The 25,437-nt window shown below is 39.6% G+C and overlaps 1 long non-coding RNA gene across 1 annotated transcript in view; it reads right to left on the minus strand.

Moving 5' to 3' along the window:
- LOC137500600 (uncharacterized) overlaps nucleotides 1–25,437 on the minus strand; it is a 244,097-nt gene that overhangs the window by 164,884 nt on the left and 53,776 nt on the right. The window contains exon 2 of the long non-coding RNA XR_011018109.1: nucleotides 8,569–8,625. This is a non-coding gene — a long non-coding RNA (uncharacterized lncRNA). The remainder of the gene's footprint in view (nucleotides 1–8,568; nucleotides 8,626–25,437) is intronic.

The raw sequence follows: 25,437 nt of genomic DNA on the forward strand, positions 1-25,437 counted from the left end.
TTAACCTTTCGCAGAGAACTGTGCTCTGCGTCATCAGAAGAAAATCTCGACTGTCCAAGAGAAAGGCTTCTTAAACAATGATTTTTGAAATTTAGATGTTATAATAGAAGTGGAAATAGTACTTTCATTCGTCACCAGACGGCTCCCTGGACGTGACACAGCGCTAGCGCTCGAAGCAGAAGCTGACCGAACCATCAGAATCAATCTAAGAGGGTCACATTACATGTGTACGTAACACATGACATTGACACAAACCTGGAATGAAACATCTGGCGATGAGGAACGTACAAATTTGGAAAACACCGAGACGAAATAACAATAGTGAAGAGACAGGGAAGGGAACTACCTACGTAAATCCTTAATAGCTGGCAACCAGGTATTGCTTAATTGATAGCCAGTGTCCCTGTTGAAATTGTTAGGATTTCTACGTATTTCCACAGCTTCCCGTATAATCCTGGACCTGTAGTGTCTAGTGTGGATAAGAGCTCGAGCATCTTGGACATGACATCACGACCCGACGATAGAGCGTGCTCAGCTATTGCCGATTTGTCTGGTAGGTTGACACGAAATTACGTTCATGTTCCTTGACACGGGTACCAGTGGACCGGCATATACTGCGTGTGCAGAAATTTACGTATAAATCCGTATACAATGTAGCGAAGAACAGGTACACTTGCTATTCTTAAATGTTTTCCTCTCAGCAGTTTGGCATCTTAGCAAATAATACTTCGTACTATTTTCCCATAGACTTTAAATGGGAAATTTACCACTCCATGAGACCCGAACCGTTTTCACAGTATCATTTTTGTATTCGTTTGCCATATTTGCTTGGTAAGAGAGTCACTCGGGAATTAAAGTCTTATTGTAACTAAAATATTGATACTATAAAAGTTTAGAGCGTATGTTCATATTCCTAGAGTTTTTCCTGTAAATTCCAACCGTAAAATTGGGCCCTATTAACATTTAGTTCTGACACAAAGTAATAGAGAAAAGGCGACGGGGAAGAAGATTTTTGATGTCAGTACTTGATATATTTGATCATACCTTCTTCACGTTGTTACTTGGAGAAGGAGATAAGTAAGTAGGCCATCCTTGAGGTACTCACATATTAGTAGGTTAAGGTCCCGCACATTCTTGAGAACAAACAAATTAGAGACAAGATAAATGAGGACACCCCAGTGACGACAGCTTAACAGGTGATAACACCAGGAGTGAAAATGTGACCGCAGCAAATGATGATAAGCACTTTAAGGTTTCCCCATCTTATGCAAACAAACAGAAAACTTCAAAACAAACTAATTTGCTGCACTTATACGTCTCTGAAAACTATAGAAATAGGTTTATCCATGTTGGGTCCTCAGCCCGAAGGCTGGTTGGATCCTCAAGAACTCCAACAATACCTGTCATAGATAGCCTAGGCATCACTGAGAAGCCGTACTAGGTAAATTAGGAGTGAGGTGGTTTGCTTTTTTCACTAAGCCAGAAGTTGCTATTACATATCAGTCTGTCATACATACATACATATATTATCATTATAGACTGTTATGCCTTTCAGCGTTCAGTCTGCAAGCCTCTGAGAATTTACTAAACGTCGCCACAATCCTCGATTTGCAACTAGTGTTGTGGCCTCATTTAGTTCTATACCTCTTATCTTTAAATCATTAGAAACAGAGTCTAACCATCGTCGTCTTGGTCTCCCTCTACTTCTCTTACCCTCCATAACAGAGTCCATTATTCTCCTAGGTAACCTATCCTCCTCCATTCGCCTCACATGACCCCACCACCGAAGCCGGTTCATGCGTACAGCTTCATCCATAGAGTTCATTCCTAAATTAGCCTTTATCTCCTCATTCCGAGTACGTCTGTCAAGCTCACTAAAATGCATGCACCCTATGAGCTGCATTTTTACACCTGGCTGCATGGAGTGGCATTACCAACATAACTCATACCTCAGTCACTTTCATGCTGCGAAATCCAAGGGTGAGACTGAGACGGACAGATCAATGAAAGTAACAATATTGCCCTAGTCCATACCAGAAGATATAGGGCACTATAAACACTAGGTCTCGCCAGTAAAGGCATATATTGGGTTGTATAACCAATAAATTATTATTATTCTCCGTTTCAATAACTGTGCCAATTTGGTGAAAATACCCCACGGTGATCACCGTAAGTGCCTAGTTTTTAATACAAGGAATGAATTTTATTGGTTTTATTGGGGTAAACATATTAACGAGGTGTTAAAAGGTTTATAGATCTCTTCACGTAGTTATGATGCTATTTAGGGATTTTAGTAAGGAGGTAAAGGAAAGGGCGTGTAAGTCTCTGGTAAGACACAAATTAGAATATGGTTCCAGTGTACGGGATTCTCACCAGGACTACTTGATATGTGAACTGGAGAAAATCCAAAGGAAAGCAGCACAATTTGTTATGAGTGATATCCGACAAAGGAATAATGTCACGAAAATGTTGCAAACTATGGCTGGGAGGACTTGGAAGTCAGGAGACGATTTGACAAAATAGTCTATGTACAGACACACGGTCGTTACGTTTTTATAAGCATTTGATTCTGTGAGCAGAGGGGCGGTGGTGGCCAAGATGAGAGGGATAGGGGTGTCCCAGAAGATGATAAGAGCGGTTGAAAATATATATTCAGAAGTAAGGTGCGCAATAAAAACTAAGGAGGGCGTAGTATTTGGAGAAATATTCTCTAATGTAGGATTAAAACAGGGTTGTAAGTTGTCACCAGTACTGTTTCTACTCTTTATAAATGATATATTTCAACCGAAAGGCTTCGAGGCAGGGGTTTACCCAAGCCTTGAGAACCGGGATATTCCGGGCCTGATTTTTGCTGACGACATCCTTCTGCTCACTTTGACACCCAATAGTATGCAGGGTAGTATAAATGAGGTGGTAAATTACTGTCAAGAATGGAATTTAAAAATCAATGTACAGAAAACCAAGGTAATGGTGTGCAAAAAAGGACATAAATTATCAAAGAATGAAAAATGGTGGATGGGCGAGACGAGGTTAGAAGTTGTCAAGAAAGTAGAATACTTGGGTATGCTTTTAAGTGGAAATGGAAAATGGTCAGAGCAAATAAAAAGATCAAAGCTAAAAGGCATGAGTGCACTGTCATCCATTAGCATACTGGAGAAGAAGATGCCCAACACAGACTACAGAGTGCATAAAAATGTTTTTTTAATGCAGTAGTTAAATCTAGAGTGTTGTACGGAGCGGAAATTTGGGGAGTTGAAGAAAGGGTTGATTCACTTGATACAATTACGAGTAGATTTGGGAAAATAATTATGGGTCTACCCAGCTGTACAGCTAATTGTGGAGTGAGAATGATGTGCAAAGATATAAGTCTGCGAGTGGACATTATTAAAAGGATAATAAAGTATTGTTTGAGAATGGAGTTGCGAGAAGGGGGCAAAATTTTACAGATAGCATATCAACACCAAATGAAACATCAGAATCAAGGATACTGGGTGGATGGGGTACGGAATATTTTAGAAACGATTGGAATGGGATGTTATTGGGAAAAAGAATGTATAGAGAAGTGGAAAATATGTAAAAAAAAATAGTTCTAAGAATTAAGGATATTGAAAAACAAGGCATTGATGCACAATGTAGAAGTAAGAGGTCATTAGAATAATTTTGTAATATAAATGGGAGAATTAGAATAAATGTAGAGTTTATAACAAAAAAAGAGAATGAGGGGTATAATATGGTGGTTAATGGGGATACATAAAAATAAAGCATATAGAAGGAACAGGGATGAAAATAAATGTTTAATATGCTCTGAAGAGATGGGATGGGCACACCTTATAAAAGATTGCCCTATGACAAAGGAAATACGAGAAAAATTCATAGACGATGAGGATGTAAAGAAAATAGAGAACGAAAATCAGTTGTATACAATTGTAAAGTTATTGAACAGAGAATGGATGCGTCCGGATAGAATTGCAAAATTATTTAACATTATTAGGGGAAGGTGGAGCAGGAAACTGAAGGAAGAAAAGGATGTGATACATGTCAGCCAGGAACCGAATTGTGCCTAAAGTAATTTAGACAATATAACTCCGTTGAAGTCTAGAGCCATTAGGTACATAGGTTTAAGGGATAGCATGGAACTACCTCGTTACAGTAGTTATACTAGTTTCATGTATTGTCGAGTAATAATTTCAGTTTTCTCTCTTTTCTTAACAGCCTGCACAGGCAATATTATCTTTGATAATCTGAAAAGATATCACTATAGATAGATGGGTTTTTTTTTCTGCCATAATGCTATATATGAATGGAACTCCAACATTCAGTTTATATTATTCTTTCTCTGTTCACTCTCTAAGCACCTGCTTTATATGAACATTCATCGCATGTACCAATTATTAACACAATTCACAATAGTTATTTAAGTTACTCCTTCTAATTTTGTATACGGCATGTATCACAAATTGTGAAATTATGAAACGATTACAATAAATAATACCGTCTCCCTAATCTATGATTTTCGAGATTAAGGGAGACGGGTATCTTGAATCTTGAATCTTGAATCTCGTTACGTTTTTAATTTATAGAGATAAGGAATCTGCTCAACGTACAACACCTTTTGGGCTATGTCCACTGACTTAGCCTGTAAAACAGTCTGTTAAGGATATCTCCCTTATTAATCATCCTATCGAAAACATGCACATGAGAAAAACGTTTATAAATGGATTTCCTTCAAGGTTGGTCGATTCCCATCCATGTTGATGAGGTATATTTTGGGGAGCGTAAAATCACTGTTTCAGTTTCCTATAAACCACTAGTCCAGTCCAAGAATTTGAAACGCTATGGAGCTTAAAACATACTTTTGACAGGAGGATGCTAAATATGAAGTTTGGTTAAAATATTTCCAGTAGTTTTGCATTTATAAGAAATATCCTTTACACTCAACTGCTTTTAGGCTAAGTCCACCAGAACTTAGACTGAAAAACGGGCCGTTAAAGGTATCCCGCTTATTAATTCTCGTATCGAAATGATGCACATGAGAAAATGATTCAGAAATTGATTTCCATCAAGGGAGGTATATTTCCATTAAGTTTGGTTGTGTATATTTTGTGAAAGTGCAAAATCACGGTTTAAGTTTCGTGCAAATTCCCAGTCAGTTCAGGGATTTAGAAACAATGCGGCCCTAAAACCTACCCAAGGGCAGATGGAATCTAAATATGAAGTTTGGTGGAAATATATCCAGCTGTTTTCATGTTACAAGAACTCAGACAGACAAACAAACAAACAGACACCAAAGCTAAAAAATATGCAGAAACGGATAACTGAACAAAAATTTCTGGAAAATAATCAATGTACAAATACACGGTCTTTACGATTATTTTATATATAGATACACTTTTCACGAATACATACTTCGACAAGAAACTTCTGAAAAGAGGGTTGTTCAAATGAAGCAGAGGTGAAGCTGCCAGAACTGAGTGAATACGGATCAACAGCTCTGCATTCGGGAGGTGGTGGGATTAAAATCCTATCAACAGGTGTCCTGAAAATTATTTTCCGTCGTTTCCCTTTTTCACTCCCAGACAATGTTGGAACAGTTCCATGGCCGATTCCTTCTTCTTCTTCGCCCTTCACTGCACCGCAAACACGTCACATCTCAAAGCCAGACAGAGGGCGTTACCCTCAATGAGACCCACCATAACACTCCAGGGTACGGAATGAAAGAAAAATCCACTGTTATAGGTCTTGAGGCAAGCAACTCAAGGTCGAAAATATAATAGGGATTTGAGCTACGAATTTTAGGTAAATAAAGTGTAATAAGTATGAGAATATATTCTTTATTTATTCCTAAAACTTACAATCATTTTCTTAATCATCGTTATCCGGTCGATTAAATTAGCAGCTTGCCTTTTTCTACCACTACGAGCACTAATCTGAGTCAATGCAGAGTTTCACTTAAGCACTTGTAAGTACATTCGGTGTGAAAATGTTTCAAAAAAAAGGCAAAAACGCTTGGGGAACTGGATCAAGTAACACATTAGAGAAATAATTATGTAGATGAGTTAATTCATCTGGGATTTGAATTAAAAAATAAAAAAGAGTAAAAAAACAAATGATTTTAGACTGTTTTTCCGGAGCTGCATTTAGAACGGAAGTTATTTTCAAATTGTTTTTTATTTTGTTAGAGCTATCCAAGGCCCACAATTTGAAGACTTTTCGCGCCGTTTAGCCCTTTAACTTTCGGCACAATTGAGGAAATTGTTTAATTTTAAGTTTTTCGTAGTGTGGGGATCCCTACTTTGCTAAACAATGTCTTCAACATTAACAAACGAAACGACTTTCTCCTTTGCCAAAATATAAATATATCTTCCGGTCATGGTCATCCATCAACGGCTGCTAATTTCAGATGGCAGTGAGCCACAAGACACAGCCTGCACGGTTGCTAGGTAACATACCTTACATCTCTGCGTGCACGGTTGCTAGGTAACATACCTTACATCTCTGCGTGCACGGTTGCTAGGTAACATACCTTACATCACTGAGTGCACGGTTGCTAGGTAACATACCTTACATCACTGCGTGCACGGTTGCTAGGTAACATACCTTACATCACTGCGTGCACGGTTGCTAGGTAACATACCTTACATCACTGCCTGCACGGTTGCTAGGTAACATACCTTACATCACTGCGTGCACGGTTGCTAGGTAACATACCTTACATCACTGCCTGCACGGTTGCTATGGTTACACTTCCGTCACACATTTCGTTTGGTCACGTTACGTTGGACAAATTTTCGGATGACCCCCAGCCATAAGAACATATATGTTCTGTACTTATGTCCAAAATGTTTTCACGTCAAACATTTCAAAATTTGCACGTCACTTTCTGAATCTTACAGAAAATTCTAACTCCTTTTTTCAATACCTTATTTACTCAGTTCTTTGCGACATACACCCTCGACAAGCATGCACGTCAAGAGAACGTTTATCTCCCTGCATAACACCAATCCTGATTTCAAAAGTGTCTGAATTTTTTCCTCTAAATGTGACATTGGATACAGTATCGATCGCGATCTGCTTAATGATCCTTCTGGTCTTATTATCCTAGCCTGATTGTTTCACATTTCTGATCAAGATAGTTTGATCAGTCGAGTTGTAGGTCATTAATCGACGAAGGTAACCAACATTTCTTATTCTTAAGTTTCCGCATTATGAAATAATGTATTTAAAGTTCATGATCTGTTCAACACGCGAGCGTTCTTTCCTAAACTCTCCCTGGTAGTCTCCCAGTGGCTTCTTTGCCTTGATTTGGAGTACTTTCGAGAGAACCTCGTACGTAATTGAGATTACGCAGATGCCTCTGTAGTTATTCAGGTCTGTTCCATATTTTGATGTTTCACCAGGAAGAAAAGTCATCTGCGTTTTAATTACAATCAATCAATACCGATCTGCATTTAGGGCAGTCGCCCAGATGGCAGATTCCCTATCTGTTGTTTTCCTAACCTTTTCTTAAATGATTGCAAAGAAATTGGAAATTTATTGAACATCTCCCTTAGTAAGTTATTGAAATCCCTAACTCCCATTCCTACGAACGAACATTTGCCCCAATTTTTCCTCTTGAATTCCAATTTTATCTTCATATTGTGATGTTTCCTACTTTTAAGGACACCACAATTACTGTGTTAATGGGGGTGAAAACGCCTCATGAGGATCACTGTAAGTACCTACGTGTTAATATAAGGAATGATCTTCATAAGTGTAGGCATATTAACGAGGTGTTGAAAAGGTTGCAGATCTCTTCACGTAGTTATGATGATATTTAAGGATTGTAGTAAGGAGGTAAAGGAAATGACGTGTAAGTCTCTGGTAAGTCACCAATTAGAATATGGTTCCAGTGTATGGGACGCTAACCACGACTACTTGATACGAAATGTGGAAAAGATCCAATGGAAAGCAGCACGATTTGTTCTGGTTGATTTCCGCAAAAGAGAAGTGTTAGGAAAATGTTGCAAACTTTGAGGTGGGAAGACTTTGGAGTAAGGAGACGAGCTGCTCGACTGAGCGGTATGTCCCGAGCTGTCAGTGGAGAGATGGCGTATAATGACATTAGTAGACTTATAAGTTTGGGCGGAGTAAGTTTGACTGGAAAAGATCACAATATGAAGATAAAGTTGGAATTCAGGAGAACAAATAAGAGCAAATAATTTTTTTTTCACTGGTGATTCATTAGCTTTTCTGAGAAGGGTAGTACATTAAATCTGAGAAGGAGTAAGGGATTGGAATAATTTATCAAGGTAATTTTTCGATAAATGTCCAAGTTCTTTGAAAAGGTTTAAGAAAACACTAGGCAAACGATTGATATTGAATCTGCCACCTGGACGACTGTCCTAAATGCTGATCACTGATGACTGATTGATTCAAAGTTCATTGTAGCTGTAGTTTTATTTACATCCTTGTGTTGGTTTGTGTCTAGTTCGTCTGTGTAGCGACATTCCTCTGTATATTGTCTGATATTCAGGGTCATCGAAGCGATAACACACGGACGCACATGCCAAGGTTGTGTTTGTTACTCACTGTGAGCTGCTACGTGAAGAGCGGGCCTTGCTCCAGATAGCGAGTCCTCGTACGTCTCTGTGGACAAGAATGACTCGCATTACTCAAAGTGAAAAGAGAACGTGCATTTCCTGGGTCATACACCGGTACTGCAGTACATCAATGTTATGAGATTTACATAAAATGAATCCACAGTTCTAGTCTTTCAGGCAAGCAACTCAATGTTTAAACATCCCAGCGATATGAGCTACGAATTTCACGTAAATAAAATGTAATAAAGTAGGAGACTATATTATTTGTTCCTAAAAATTACAATCCTTTTCTTAATCATCGTTCTCCTGTCGATTAGATTAGCAGTTTGCCTTTTTTCTACCACTACGAGTACTAATGTGAGTCAATGTAGAGTTTCACGTTAGCCGTTATAACTACATTCGGTGTGAATATATGTAGAAAAATCAAGAAACGCCTGAGGGTATTGAACCAAGGAACACATTACAGAACGAATGATGTAAATACGTTAATTTGGCTAGGATATGAATAAAAAGAGTACGACTAAAGAAACAAGCATTTTAGGCTGTTTTACTGGGACTACATTTAAGCCGGAAGTGATTTTCGAATTTTTTTTTTTAAGTTTGATAGAGCTATCCAAGACACAATTTGAAACGTTTCCGGGTCCTTTAGCTCTTCAACTTTCCGTACAATTGAGGAAATCGTTTAATGTTACGTTTTTCGCAATATGTGGACCCGTATATAAAGCTATGATATTTTCAACATTAATATTAGCGACGTGAACTATCCGAACCCCTAAAATTTATGCAACGAACCTATATAACTGTTGTGCGGGTAGAAGACACTTGCGCCATGTTCAAATACATCTGCATTCAAAAATACTTTCCCTAGCAATAAACTACCTTAAAGAGGGTGTTCAAAGTCTGACTCCTTGGCTGAATGATCAGCGTTGAGGCCTTCGGTTCATAGGGTCCTACGTTCGATTTCCGGCCGGGTCGGGGATTTTAATCGCGTCTGATTAATTCTTCTGGCTCGGAGACAGGGTACTTGTCATTGCCCCAACACTTTCCTCTTCATATTCACTCAACACACTACACTACCAACGACCACAGAAACACACAATTGTGATTATATCCCTCCATGTACGGTTTGCGTCAGGAAGGGCATCCAGCCGTGAAACAAGGCTAAATTCACATGTGCTACACAGTTGGCACCCTCTGCCCCACAGATGTGGGGAAAAGTTGTAGAAGAAGAAGAAAGAGGGCGTTCAAACATTCTCCATTACCTGAAGTGCAAACGTGTTTCTCGTATAAGAACAAAGAGATGGTTATAAGCGATCCTCTCGTATGAAACTCCAGTCAGAGGGAAAAGGTCTCACCTTTCGAAGAAAGAGAGTATCGACAAAAGAAAGAGAAGATGCACGAAGTTGCTCGTAAATGAAGAACTGGTGATGGTGGTTATGATTATTGTTTTAGGAGGAACTACAACTGGGCTACCATCCTCTGTTAATGCTAATCAAAGCAGAAAATTAAAAGGGTTCGACACTTTGAAATATTCAGATATCGGACAATGAAATACAAAGACTACGAAGGGCGTGAAAATGAAAGACTCCCTTGGGCTTCGAATCTAATACCTTCTGAGTAGGAATTGAATAAGAGTTCGAAAAAACGCAGGATAGTACAGGTAATAATAATAATTTCGTGCAGCTATTTCTGGCCTGGTGCAGCCCTTGCAAAGCAGACCCTCCACCGAGGGTGGGTGGCATCTGTCAAGTGTATAAAACTGCGCGTTATTGTAGTGGAGGATAGTGTTGTGTGCGCTGTGTGGGTTGCAGGTATCTAGGGGACAGTGTAAATACTCAGTCCCCGAGCGTGGGGAACATCAAAATTGACGAGCAGACAACCAGATGGCGTTAAATTAAAATGTGTGCGCACGAAAGCTGATGTCATGCCATTTAAGGTTAAAATCTCGGATCCTGTCGGGAATCGAACCCGGAGCCTTTTGAATCGAAGTGTACTACGCTGACCATTCCTGCACCATTTCGTATTCTTTGTCTTCGATCTCACTTAAGAAGAAACATGAAAAGCTTACATTCTTACACGTTGCATAACACGTTCTGATAATTATTTTATTGTTTCGTTTAGAGACCATATTTATTCTTATTATTGTTATTATCATTATGCTTTTGCTGTAGTTATATGCATTGCAGTAGCAAAATGTACTACATGGGCAGAAATATTGCGTGTTTGAAGTATTGTGGGAATTTAATGCATTTTTTCGGTGGTAATTTTGGAATTGTTAGTGACCCACCCCGACTAGAACGGTCATAACCTCTAAGCTACTCGTGTAAAACATGTACATTAAAGGGCGTTTTCATCCCTATACAGCTGTAAAGGAGGATGAACAATTTATCTTGTTTGGAAAATTCGTGAACGATCTCGGAAAAACTTTTTTAATTTGAAGATGTTAATTTTTTACCAGGATGGTCGGGTGAAGGTAAAAGTGAAGAGCTCGGCATAACTAAGTCGAAAAAATGCCAGGCTCAGCTATGCCTCCAACATCAAAGCCTTAGGGGTTCCCCTTCCAGTAGCCTCTAACAACAGACAGGGTGATGCCCTGGATGTACTCTACTGACACCGCAGGTCTTTCGTCAAGCTCAGCTAGAGGCAAACCTATGCTTTTAACATGACAGCCTGTAGGGGTTCTTCTCCCTCTCATGGAACCAGAGGCGTAGCCAAGGAGGGTTAGAACCCCCCATGGAAATGTTACGAAAAGAAAATTAACAAAAACGTACTTCTTCTTCTTTATCTGATTACCCTCCAGGGTCGGTTTTTCCCTCGGACTTGGCGAGGGAACCTCTACCGCCTCAAGGGCCGTGTATTGGAGCATGAGACTTTGGGTCTGGGGATACAACTGGGGAGAATGACCAGTACCTCTCCCAGGCGGCCTCACCTCCTGTGCTGAACAGGGGCCTTACGGGGGATGGGAAGATTGGAAGGGATAGACAAGGAAAGGAGAAGGAAGCGGCCGTGGCCTTCCAGGATGGCTGAGGTGGGAATCGAACCCACCTCAACTCAGTTGACCTCCCGAGGCTGAGTGGACCCCGTTCCAGCCCTCGTACCACTTTTCAAATTTCGTGGCAGAGCCGGGAATCGAGCCCAGGCCTCCGGGGGTAGCAGCTAATCACACTAACCAATACACCACAGGGGAGGCCACAGAAACTTACAATAAACTAAATAAACATTCAGAGACATAATTGTACAACCAACAGATCTGTTGAGTATATTTTCTAAGAAGCCTCGAAAATTAGTGCCGATTGCAGAAACGACGACTAGCTTTAAGCCTTAGACAACGTCTACCTAAGCAACATCTAAGTTGCGCACGGTCTTCAATTACATAAACAATGTTCAGCCGGTGTTTAGCTAGACACCGTTTAAAGTTTCAATATTGGTTTGAAATTCGAGATAGAATTCATATCTTTCATGCAACTCTTTGCTTTTCGCTGCCAATGAAATTCGTCGGTGCCCGCGACAAGCGTTAGTCAGCTGTCGTCTTCCTGCGCATTACTCAAATATGGCTAAGCATGAGCATGACTTGCGACAGGTAAGAATATCGCTTTCGGTGGAAATATATTATCGACACTAAAGAGACACGGCACCGTACGAGGAAGTGTAGCTTTGATTATAGTGTTGTTACGGTGAGTGTAAACTAAATAGCTTCGGCAAAGGGAAGATGAAACCTAATAGTACTTTGTAACCGAATGAGTTGTACGGGCCGTATAGATGTAGCTTGCATTCTGGAGATTATTATGTTATTATGGCCATGGCTTTTCATCTCCAGTCCTTGTCTTTTCCCATCTCATAGTTGCCTAAATCTTATCTGAATTAGCGCGATGATTATAAAAATTAAAAAACGCATAGCCTACTTTTTAGTTGTCACTATTATGTGTGCCTAATTGGCAGTAACTATAAGTGAATCCCCCCCGGTTGATGTATGTGACAGCCCACTGACGATCGGGACGAGTAATTCTGATATGCATGTAGTCGAAGTGATCTATAATTCCATGGACAACATCCCATGTTTAATAAAATATACTGGTTGCCAAGAATTGTAGTCAAGTTAACAATTATCGAACTGTCCCTTTGTCAGTCTCAAGAAACAAGTCTCTTGAAAAGCGAAATCGTATTTTAAGCTGTATCTCCTCGTACATTTCAAACGAATTAATGCGATTCCGCTGCACACGACCCACAGAGAGGCCTTCAGACAACCTTTCTTCCCGGAATCGTCTCAACATTATAATACAAATTATATGTTTCATGGTACATAATCTCTCATTGTGATTCACCCCTCACATTTGAGGTTAAACAGTGTTCTCGGCAGTGTTTAAACTTGGCCGGTTGAACATATGTTTTAGACAATGTCTAAGTGATAAACAACGTCTGTGCAATGCGGCAGCAGTAATTAAACATTGTTTGACCTAGACATCGTCTAAACAGCGTTTCTACAATTTGATGTAAGATTTTCTTGTGTACTGCAGTCTGAATATCAACATAATTCACTTGTATCTTGTAATGACAAGTCTTGCATGCGTGCACCTCACAAGCACATTAATTGTGTTGTTGTGTCATCACTTTGCAATTACAACTCCTATTGCAGGAAGCTCTAATGACCGGACCATGCAGTGACTTTCTTTTTTGTCCAGCCTGTACTGTGTGCTATCAAACGTATTGCCTCATTAGAGCTAGGAAAGTGGGTGTATCTTACCTGCTTTTTATGTAAATAACTACTCTAGGACGTACGAACCGCGATATCAGGTAGTTTATTGTATAGCTTAGTGAAAGACGTCAGACCACTGCTCGTAAAAATCTTGTAGGAAATGTATACGTTGAAAATCCAGGGGAAGAGGTTAAGGCCTCGTGAAACGACAGTTACGGAAAGTGTTAATAAGTATAGAGAAGGTTCTTCCGTAAAGCCAGCTATCAAAGTGCTCTTGTGGTGTGTAATTGATTCAAAATAAGCCACGCTTGCTATGAAGTACAGCATGAATATTGCAGCATGTTTGTGTTTGAGGAACTTGCGAACTTCTTGCTATACATCAATCGCTTTCACAAACTTTATCTCCACCGTTCACCAATTAATTTACATACTCTAATTTTCCTTCCTGTCCTCTTTTGTAATTGAGCAATCCTACCTCGTTTCAGTGTTGCTCTCTCTGTTTTGTGAGACGCTGAGTTCGATCCCCACTGTCGGCGGTCCGGAAAACGATTTTCCATGTTTTCACATTTTTACGTCAGGCACAGGCTGGGTCTGTACCTTAACTACAGACAGGAAAACTACCTTCCCATCCTTGGGTCATCAGACAACTTCTATGTGTTATCGTCGTTTTAAACCACTGCTAAAAATTTAAAAAGTCTCCTCTGTGACCACCATTAAGATACTTCCTGAGGCATGGTTGTTATATTCCTCAGATTTTACAGCTGAAGTTAACAGAAAGAAAAGTTTGGGTTATGATAATTCGAGAAGAAAAATTATAAGGTTATTTCTGTTTCAGGATTCCGAAACTCAGGAAATTATATCACCGAAACCCAGATATGGAACTGGGGAGGGAGTATCACTGAAAATGTAATGATAATTCAGATGTAACAGCATTAGATCTAATCTACATGTTTTCATGTTTAGCTTAGCACGTTTCTTATTGTCAGAAACCAAGGATTGGTTTTTATACCAATCATATTTACAGAAGGACGTCCGACTCCTTGGCTTAGTGGTCAGCGTTGAAGACTTCATTTCAGACTGTCGGGGGTTGGATTCTCAGCCGGGTCGGCGGTTTTAATCGCGATTGATTAATCCTTCTGCCTCGGGGAATGGGTGTTTATGTTTGTCCCAACACTCTCTTCTTCAAATCCAGACAAGACACTACACTACCATCCACCACAGGAACAAGCAATAGTATTCACATCCCTCCACATATGGTTGGTGATAGGAAGGGCATGCGGTCGTAAAACAGGGTCAAATCCATATGTGCTACATATTTCGCTTCCGCGACCCCACAGGTGTCTGAAAAATGGTAGAAGTAGAAGAAGAAGATATTTACAGGAAGACGGTAGGAGAAACATCTAATTTGGTAATCGTTTGAATATTTGCTTAGTTTTAAGCATTGGATTTCTTGCAAATAAGAGACTTTTAAGATGTTACCTAACGTAAATTTTACGTTACGTATCAACATACTAGGTAACATCTTAAAAGGCTCCCTCTGTGGACCAGTGGTAGATTGTCGGCCTCCGGATCGCAAGATAGCGGGTTCAAACCCGCCACAGGTCGTCGGATCTTTAAGGGCGGAAAAAATTCCATTCCACACTCTATATCGTACGATGTCGGCATGTAAAAGATCACTGTTGACACAGTTGGTGTTTACCCTAAAAAAAGTCATTAAATCTTAGCCATAGACGCCCAAGAGGGATTCAGTTTACTCTGCCATCTAGTGGGCCTACAGCAAAACGGAATGTTGCAAATTGATGAGCATGCAGCCTGATTGTGTCAAATTAAAAAATGCTAGCACAGGGCAGCTGAACCAATATTATTATTATTATTATTATTATTATTATTATTATTATTATTATTATTATTATTATTATTATTATTATTGTCCGGCTCCGTGGCTACATGGTTAGCGTGCTGGCCTTTGGTCACAGGGGTCCCGGGTTCGATTCCAGGCAGGGTCGGGAATTTTAACCATCATTGGTTAATTTCTCTGGCACGGGGTTGGGTGTATGTGTCGTCTATATCATCATTTCATGCTCATCACGACGCGCAGGTTGCCTACGGGAGTCAAATCGAAAGACCTGCACCTGGCGAGCCGAACATGTCCTCGGACACTCCCGGCACTAAGAGCCATACGCCATTTATTATTATTATTATTATTATTATTATTATTATTATTATTATTATTATTATTATTATTATTATTATATTCCTTTACGGCCATTTGAGATGACGTTAAAGAACAATCATACATTACTGGAAGCCCTCTTTGCAGCCCAAAATCTCTGCATTCCTTCCCTGAGAGTCTGTCTTCTTTCCTCTGTCCATCCCCTGTTCAGTTTCTGTTCGTCATAGAATCCTCTGAAGCTGTCGATCACTCATCTATACTTTTTTCGGTTTAGGATGTCTGCCTGATTTAATCCAGACTGCTCAAGATCCTTTCTTACCTCCCTGAACCATTTGTCAGAAACGTTAGCTCTACTATCAAGTGTTTCGAAATCTGTTATGTCTGCCCCTTCTCATCCATTCTAAAAAAAAATTCCATAAAATGTGAGTCTTCTTTTCTTCATTGGCTCAATAAATCTTTAGCATTCCTATTCTTTTTTTTCTCTTGACCCTTCTTTTCTTGACTTCCAATAGTTCTTCATCTCCTCTTGTGTCCAGGTTTTATTGCTACCTTTCCTCTTCACCTTCTCCTGCAAACCCTTGAAATTTTGTACCAATCTTCTGAAAGTTGTTCTGTCTTGTATTATATCTTCTGATATTCCATTCTCAGTCACGTATTCTTTTACTCCTTACATACACTGGTTGTCATTCTTGCTCTTGCAAACATCGGCATGGCTTAACACTCGTTTTGTCAATCTGCTGTTATCCACGTTCATTACGTGACCAAAAATTTTAATTCCCTTCTTTCTGATTGTGCCTGACATCATTTCATTTTCTTCGTCATTGTATAGATCTCTATTCCTTGTATGCATAAACTCTCCCTCCTTCGTTTTCAATGTTAGCCAGATTTTTCTCAATATTTTCTTTTTTCTCTATCTCACCGTTTTTCACAGGGAACATGCATTCTGTGCCATGCAGATTCTCTGGTTTGATTACTGTGTCGTAGTGTTTTATTTTAGTTTTCCTTAGCCGAATCCTGGTATTGCCTCCACGTACTTGTGCCAGACTCCTCACTTTCATCCATCCTATCCGATCTCCCTTATTATTATTCTTTGTTCGATTTTGGACCATGATAACTTGCTGGTTAGTTCTTCTTCTTCTCCCAGAACTTCTTCATCATTTCACTGTGGTTCCACTTCCTTTCCTCTGAGCACATGTTCTTGGAGTTTTCATTTTGTCTTTCCTGGAACCCCTTGAATTTATCAATTTAGCTAGACACATATTTGTATTAAAGCCTTATTTTGGATTTATGCCAACTTCCTCCATGTCTTTTTTGTTTCTTCTACCCATTTAGTAGTTGCTTTTAATTTGATGGTGTAGTTAAAGATTTTCTTTGTTAGTCGACTCTCGTTCCTTCTTATGAGGTGCCCATAAAACTTCAGTGTCCCCTTACGTATGGCATCTATGATCTTCTCTGTCTGTCTGTCTGTCTGTCTGTCTGTCTGTCTGTCTGTCTGTCTGTCTGTCTGTCTGTCTGTCTGTCTGTCTGTCTGTCTGTCTGTCTGTCTGTATAGATCTTCATTTCTTCTATTCCTCGACGTACGAGGGCAGATCAGAAAATAAGTTGCACTTCCCAGTTATGGCCATTTTTTACACCACCTGTACAACAGCAACACGACTATAACGACATACACTGTAACGTCACTTTTCCACATAGTTTCCGAGAGACTCCAAACATTTCTGCGAACGCACAACCAACTTGTCGATGCCGGATGCATAGAAATTTCCTCCAGCGTTCTGCAACCACTCGGAGACAGCGGCCTTCACCTCCTCATCGGTCTGGAAACGTCGACCACCGAGCTCCGTTTTGAGCTTACCGAACAGATGAAAGTCACATGGCGCTAGGTCGGGACTGTAGGGTGGATGTTGCCAGACCTCCCACTTGAAACGCTGCAGCAGTTCTCTCGTTTGGCGGGCCTTGTGAGATGTTGCGCTATCGTGCAACAAAATCACACCGGCGCTCAATTTCCCCTCGGCGCTTCTCTTTAATCGCTTTACGCAACCGGTGCAACGTTTGACAATACGACGCCGCGTTGATCGTCATTACTTTCGGCATGAATTCCACGTGCAGCAAACCCTCCTTTTCAAAGAACACTGTCGCCATAACATTACGGGCTGAAGGTTGAACCTTGGCCTTCTTTCGTTGTGGTGATGAGGGGTGCACCCATTATATTGATGTTCGCTTCGTTTCGGGGGTGAAGTGGTGGACCCACGTTTCGTCGCCTGTGACGATTCGCCGCAGAAACCCGTTGCCGTCTGCGGCATAGCGTTGCAAAAATGCCAGGAAGGGTTGGAAACGTAGTCCCTTGTGCTCATCGGTGAGAAGACGTGGAACTCATATTTGACACAGCCTACGATATCGAAAGTCCTCGTGAACAATAGCGAACACACTGCTATACGACATGTTCAGCTGCGTCGCGATTTCTCTCAATTTAATGCGCCGGTACTGTCTAATGATTGCATTCACACTGTTGATCTTTGCACGGGTCCTGGACGTTGCGGGCCTGCCTTCGCGATGGTTGTCCGTGATATCCGTGCGTCCGGCTTCGAATTTCTGACACCACTTTACGATACCTTGCCGGGGAATGGGCCGCTCCCCATACACAGCACTAACTTCGCGATGAATGTCAGTGCAATTCTTCCTTTTGGCCCATAGGAATCGGATTGTTACACGCACCTCATATTTGGAGTGAACGTCCAGTTGACGCGCCATTGCATTTGGCCGCTATTCACACAATACTAGACGAGACACCACAGCGACCTGCCTAACAGACGCGTGGGCAGTGTCTGTCCCTTTCTCCGCTGTGCCCACGTTTGCGACACACAGCGCGCTGCTGCGGCGCGTTAGTACAACTAACCTTTTGATCCACCTACGTACTGCACCCATGGAATTGAGCTTAATTGCATTATATTAAAATTGTAATCAGTATCATAGGTGGAATATTTCCACACAGTGGAAACTCTGTTTCTCACAATACTACAGGAAGCAAGATCACACACAATAGAAGCTTAAGCTGTTGAAGTCCCTCTAAGTCATGCCTTGTTGTCCCCCAATAAAGCCATTAACTCCGAACAATACTGCGTGAGGACGCGTAGCTACCTAGAAATCTAGGTCATGGAGCGGTAACTTTCCGCTGTTTGCAAGACAGAGAAAACACTCAAAGGGAGACAGTGATATCTACCCAACAACCAATCGGAAGCCTTATTTCAAATATTTCAAAAGGAGCGCTCTTAAATATTCAGTCGTTTGGCAGAAGCTGACAGTAATTAATAAATTTTCAACTGCAGTAACCCTTCAATTCGAATATCATAAGTAGTGAGTGAGGCAAACCGTGCTAATGTGCAGCGAATATTTAATTAGGAGAGGATGTGTCTGTGGACGAGAGGGTGAGGATATTCCCGCCATTGAGGTATTACACCCAGCATTACGACAGGTGAAATAGTTCGACCGAAGCCATCTAAATTATGTAAATGTCTGTGATTATTTCGGTGAACGCAGTGTATAAATCGACTTACCGGAATTTTATTGACGAAGTGTGACATTCATGTAGTAGCAGAAAGGGATGCATGACTTAAACGTCGCTCCCTAAGTCAGCTTAGATCACTCCGCAAAGAAATCCAGGGAGGCACAAGACGCCTAGCAGAAGAATCACTTGTTGTTCAACGTTCGTGTAGAGTAGACGCGTAATGTCAATTCTCCTATTTGAGGAGTATCTTAGGGGACTGTGTAAGACAATTACTTAACATGCAGAGCTTCAAATGAATCTTTAGATTTATTTAGCAACACTATCGCACACGGCAGATATGTTAATACATCTAGAACTTTTATACCAAATTTTGTTATGACAAGTTGGTCACATATGATATTTTCAGTGCGTATTAACTGGTTATATTTGACTGTTACATGGGAGACGGAGAAAACTTCTTTCCATGAAAGGCGGGCAGTACTCCAGCTGGCTCGGAAACACTTTTGGTTTCATTAATTCATAACAGACAAGTAGAGGGAAAGAGAGTGAGTGAGCTGTTCTACTACAAATAAGTCATTAACATTACTACAGAGGCCAAGGAACTGGTAAATAGGATTAAATCGGCTCGAGGACAGCAAAGCAGGTATGCAGGGAAAATACTTTCACACAATAGAGAGTCCAGCACATATAGTAAACAACACTAGAGACCTTCAAACTCGGGTTACGCAGAGGAGAAGTGAGAAATAAAAAGTGTATATAATTCTCTCCATATTATTGTGTGTTTTTAAATGTTAAAGTGTTAGAATTAAGGCATCAAGAATATATAAAATGCGTGTGAATAGTGCAACCAATATCATGGATGGATACGTCGGTATTATGAAGATGCATATTTTCTTTGTAATCATGTTCTAATTCCACATCGGCGGATGCCCTAGGAAGGGCGAAACTTCATTGCAAAAATGTGAGTAAAAATGATTCATATAAAATCTAACATGGAGTATACTATTTTAATTATTCAGTTACGCGAGCTATCAAGTAGATATGTAGTTATTGTAATTATATTTTAGGGATTAGCACAGAGGAGATTTGATAATGACAATTTATTCACGCATGATGGGATCAATTTTATTTGTTTTATTTTTCTTCTTATTATTAATATTCCTTTTATTATTATTGTCAATTGGACTAATTTGTTTAAATGCATAGGCCTACATTTAAACGACATTAGGGACCGTCAATATATTTTTTTTGATGATTGCACATTATGAACCTACGATTTGATAATTAAATGATATAATTGTTTTGATTGATATCAAATTTTCTTTTATTCACCGTTATTTGTATAATTTCCGTTATTTTGATGCATACTTCACCTGAATAACAAGATTATGGACAGGTGAAGAATAATCATTTTGTTAATTGGTCATAGTGGATTTGAATGGATTTGATTAATATTATTACGATACGATATAAAGCACTCAATTGGGAGATTGTAGTTGAAAAATTTCAGTAACTGGGAAGAATGAACCCAAGGAAAAGATGTTATGTCATAAGGCTCAAACGATGATAGAGGATGATATTATGTGATAATTGATTATGCACTGAGGGCGAATGTCTCAAGGTAAATGAGAAGTTAATTATGTGTTACCAGCCGCCGAGCTGCGATGGAAATAATTAAGCCGTAGGTGCTAATAAAGTGAAATAATATTCATGCTATGCAAAGCTGATATTGTGAATGTGAAAATAAATGCCGGCCATGACGAGCCGAGGGTATAATGCAAGTGCGCGGGAGGAGAGGCCCGTGTTTTTCTTGCAATTAAGGTGCATTAATAATGATGATTATCCCAAAGAACTGATGCTGAGGCAACATGACATACCATCTTAAGCGAGATAATGATAAGCAAAACCAAGTAAATTGATCGATGTAAATGACTTAAAAGGATAGTCTGTGATCCCAATTGATATGCGAAAATTGTGTTACAATAAGTATTCATGAGATGTTATTCGATGTGATTCAATTTGTAATCACGTTTCTTTTGGTTTATTGCCAGTTAATTATGGATAAATTTATTTTCTAATATTCCTCTATTTATATTAGAGAAATGGAGTCAGGAAAGCCATGAGATGTTGATATGGTCGTGGTGACATACCATCCTTACTCAGAGATTTGAAGTAAATGGACTCTGAGCAGGATAATAATTTTCTTATGCGTAATGATGCAATCTGAAATCTATTATGTTTGATTTATAAACAACAGTGCGTGAGTGAATAAGATAGTGTAAATAGAACATGAATTTGTACGCAAATTACTAGTTAACCATGATGGTCGTTTTTATTTGAATTATAAATAATTTGCATAAGTAACCCCTCTGTGACTATAATGTAATCTAGTTTGTTTCTTATTGATTTGATCTATTTTGAGTGTTAATTATAATGTTCATTTATAAAGTATTAGAAATGGTAGTGCGCGTAAAAATTAGTACACGAAGTGTTAGATTCAAAATTTCTCCTCGCATAACAAGCAACAACAAATTTCTCGGAATTACTGAACGAATAAATTGAACACTGAATTATAATTTTTCAAATATGAATGTGATGATACTGATGATAAATATAGTCAGAAAAATTTTGTGAAATAAATCTTTTCATTTTTCAATATTATATTTGTATGAAAGTTTGTATAGTCCAAGGTGATATCAAAAATTAGAGCTATGCTTAACGGAAAGTTCAGTAATGTCCAGATTTTCAATAAAAATACTGGCAAGACTTATTGAGTCTAAAGATGTCACATTTCACAGTGGTTTAATTTAAATGGTGTATTTATCCTCATTATTATAAAATGAGAGTTCAAATGCTAAATAATTTGCATTAATTACGGAGAATATACTCCTAAAAAATGATTGGAATGTTCTAAGTGTATCAAAAGGTGGCAATAATTGGTCATAGCGTCATAAAATTTTATTTTCAACAACTGTGTTCTTTTAAATATCATGCTCAAACTTAACTGATTTTTATTGAGCCAAGCTATTGAAGCTGTAGATTATTTGTGATCGAGAATATTGCCACGACTTATTTAAATATTTGACGATGAAATATGGTCACAATAAATGTATGATTTAAATGGATAATTTATATCCTAAAATTTGTGTTGACTAGTTATTTAATAAATTAATTATATTTTTATTTGGTTTTAAATTAATTGTGTGTGTAAAGCTTGAGTTTGCACTTATATAATTTGAATACTATCAGTTTGGCTCATTTTCTAAATCCATGATAATGATTTCACTTAATTTGTTAATAAAGAATTAGTTTATTTTACAAAAATCAGTCTGAGTCATAACAGTTATTTATTCAGTAGTCATATGGTAACCTTTAGATAGGAAATCCCTCTGCGACACCCTCCAGGCGACCAAGGACTGAGCACACCTGAGACAGAATCTCAAAAATGCGGTGAGTATTTTTTTAGCAGCCGAGGCAAGATAGAAGATGTTCCGCAACTCTACCGACTAAAGGGTGCAGAAGTGTTTTTGGCGCGCAACAGTGGATCTTGACGTCGCCTAAGTAATAAGTAACTGTTTTGTCACTCAACAGTGAAGCCCGACGTCGCCTACGTATGGTAAGAGTAGTTAGGTCATGACCAGACTGACATTTAGAACATTCCAAGGAGGTAACAATTAAATATTAACACTGTGTAATTATGTGATTGTAAAATGTTGTTCATGTTGATAAAGTATGTTGTTCATCACATTGTAAGGATGAATAGGAAATGTTGTGCTTGTTAAAAATAGCAATTAAGTTTCGCCTCAGCTTAAAGGGGGTCCGCTATTCTACATATCTGTTAATATGGTCATAAGTGACGAGCAATGGGAGCAACTCATTGCGAGCATAAACATGCTCAGTGTGAAGGTGGATACGGTCCAAAGTGAAATTAAAGCAGATCAGAACACACTAGTTGAAAACATTAGTAAACAGATAGAAGACACTCAGAACTCACTTAAAGTAGAGCTGACGGAAAATCTAGGTAAACAACTGGGGGTAAATCAGAACACATTCACTGAGGACATAAATAAACAATTAAAGGACAATCACGACGCACTGAACGAAAGTTTAAATAAACAATTGAATGACATTCAGAACCAATTCACTCGTAATCAAGAGGAATTACGTAAGGAATTGTTGGATAGTCAGGAAAAGCTATTACAACAGTGCGAAGAGAACAAGCAGCAAACCAAACAGGATCTTAACAATTTTGCGACTGCACACAAACAGCTGATCAAGCAGTTAGGCGATGTGACATTATCACTTAGTAATAAAATAGAGGAAACAAAGAATGAAGTCGAGGGACAGTGTCAAAAAATGTCAGAAAGCATTCTTATGGTACAGGAGCAAATGAATGCACTGGAGGAGGACACACAAAAAAGTCTAACCTCAATAACCACCAAAGTTTGTGAAGGGTTAGAAAAAATGGATCAGGGATTTAAAGTCATGGAAGCAGCTAGGACCGCGGACAAGGAAGACGTAACCCGGCAATTGGCAGGAATGAAAAATGAAATTAAAGTTTGGCAGGAGGAAATGAATAGAACAATTGGTAAAGAGATTCAATTAGGTGATGAGATAATGCGTGAGGAGGTGAAAGAGGTCGTAAACGGTGAAATGCATAACTTACAGGTACAGACCGAGAACTTGGCAACATTAGTTAAGTTCATTTCGGAAGAGCAGGCTGTCATTAAAGCAGGTATGCGGCAGGAAGAGCCGGCATTCCAACAGCCAGTAGCTGCTAATCCATCCCAGGTAGCGCCAGAGCTAAGTGTCAACACAAGCACTCAGCCAGTTTCTAGTGGGAATGTTCAAACAATCGTGACACATCCGAACCTCGTCAACATATTGAAATTAAGTGATGAGCAACCGCGGAAATTTAATGGCACCAACTTAGTATCACCAAAAATGTTCCTTAGGGAGTTAAAGTCGTACTTCCGTGAAATGCAAATCCCAGAGGACAAAAAGTTAAGGCTGACTGAGAGATACTTAGAATCAAGTCCCAAGACATGGTTTATAGGTTTTCGCTCGTCATTCAACACATTTAAAGATTTCGAGAAGGCCTTTCTCAATCGATTTTGGGGCATAGGAACGCAACAGGATCTGCGTCTAGAGTTATATTCTAAGAAATATACTAGCACTCTTCCCACGCAATACAGCCGCTATTTCTTAGACCAGCTAGTAAAAATGCAGGAACTAGATAATCCCCCATCTCAGAGCGAACTCGTTCAAGCGCTAATTAAACAATTCCCAGTTGATGTCCAGAGGATGTTGATTACATCCAAAGTTCAGACTCCAGTAGAGGCGGAGGAAATTCTAAGGCAACTGGACGGCACCACTAACTTAAATACACCCAGGCCAGCGCGCAACATAGAGCACAAAGTATTTGTAGTGGAAAATGTTGAGGCTAACAATCACCAGGGTAAGGTAAGCTCAAATACAGGAGCGATGCCGCGTCGAAAGCCTGATGATAGAGGAGAAATAAAAGATGTACAGTTTCGAAATGAGAGGCCGAATCGGAATAATTATGAGTACAGTAGGCATTATCCTAGAAGGGAACTTAGAAGGGACAGAAGTAGATACGAAGACCGGAACCGTAACCGTCCTTACCAGCGATATGACCAACGCGGAAGGTGGAACGATAGGAACCAACAACAACAACACAGATATAGGTACAGGGAACCAGACTACCGTAACAGAGAGAACAAGCGTTATGTCCAGGATTTAAACTCGGAACGCCAAGAGAGAGAAAGATGGCGAAAGGCCATAAACCAAGCGGAGCTAAATCCTGATATTGTCGGGGCGGAAAGTCTCGAGTATCAAAAAGCGCGCAACCAGACAGACAGAAGACAACAGTCTTTAAACCCTGAAGCCCAGCCATATTCACACAATGGCAACGGGCAACAAAAAAAACGCCAATTTAAAATCAACGTCTCCATCCGACCAGTACGAGCCTGTGCTAGTGGCCGACAACACAGATGATTGGGTTGTAGCGCAGGTGGATTCGTGGGTCGTGCAACCACAAGATCTCTTGGAAGATCCTGTTATAAAAGAGGCCATGCAAATACAAAAGTTGCCAGTCATAAACGTCAAACTACACGGTACTAACACTAGAGCTCTTACAGACACAGGGGCGTCCATAAGTATTGTATCCAGGATACTATATAATGACATCAAAGACCGGCACAAACTACCCGAAATTCCTGTATCTACGGTCAAAATAAGAGGAATTATTCCTGACAAGACAACTGTATGTAAATCCCAAACACTGCTGGAGATTCAAATAGGGAATTCTACTTTTACGCACCCGTTTGTCATAATGTCAAGAGTTAACTACAATTTAATTCTGGGGGCTGACTTTCTAAGAGCTACTAATGCTGTGATTGACCTGGCCAGGAACGAAGTCAAATTTCGAAAACCAGAAGGTGATGAACATGTTTTTCTAGACCAC

The sequence above is a fragment of the Anabrus simplex genome, chromosome 4 (assembly GCF_040414725.1).
Source record: "Anabrus simplex isolate iqAnaSimp1 chromosome 4, ASM4041472v1, whole genome shotgun sequence".
In the NCBI taxonomy this organism is placed as follows: Eukaryota; Metazoa; Arthropoda; class Insecta; order Orthoptera; family Tettigoniidae; genus Anabrus; species Anabrus simplex.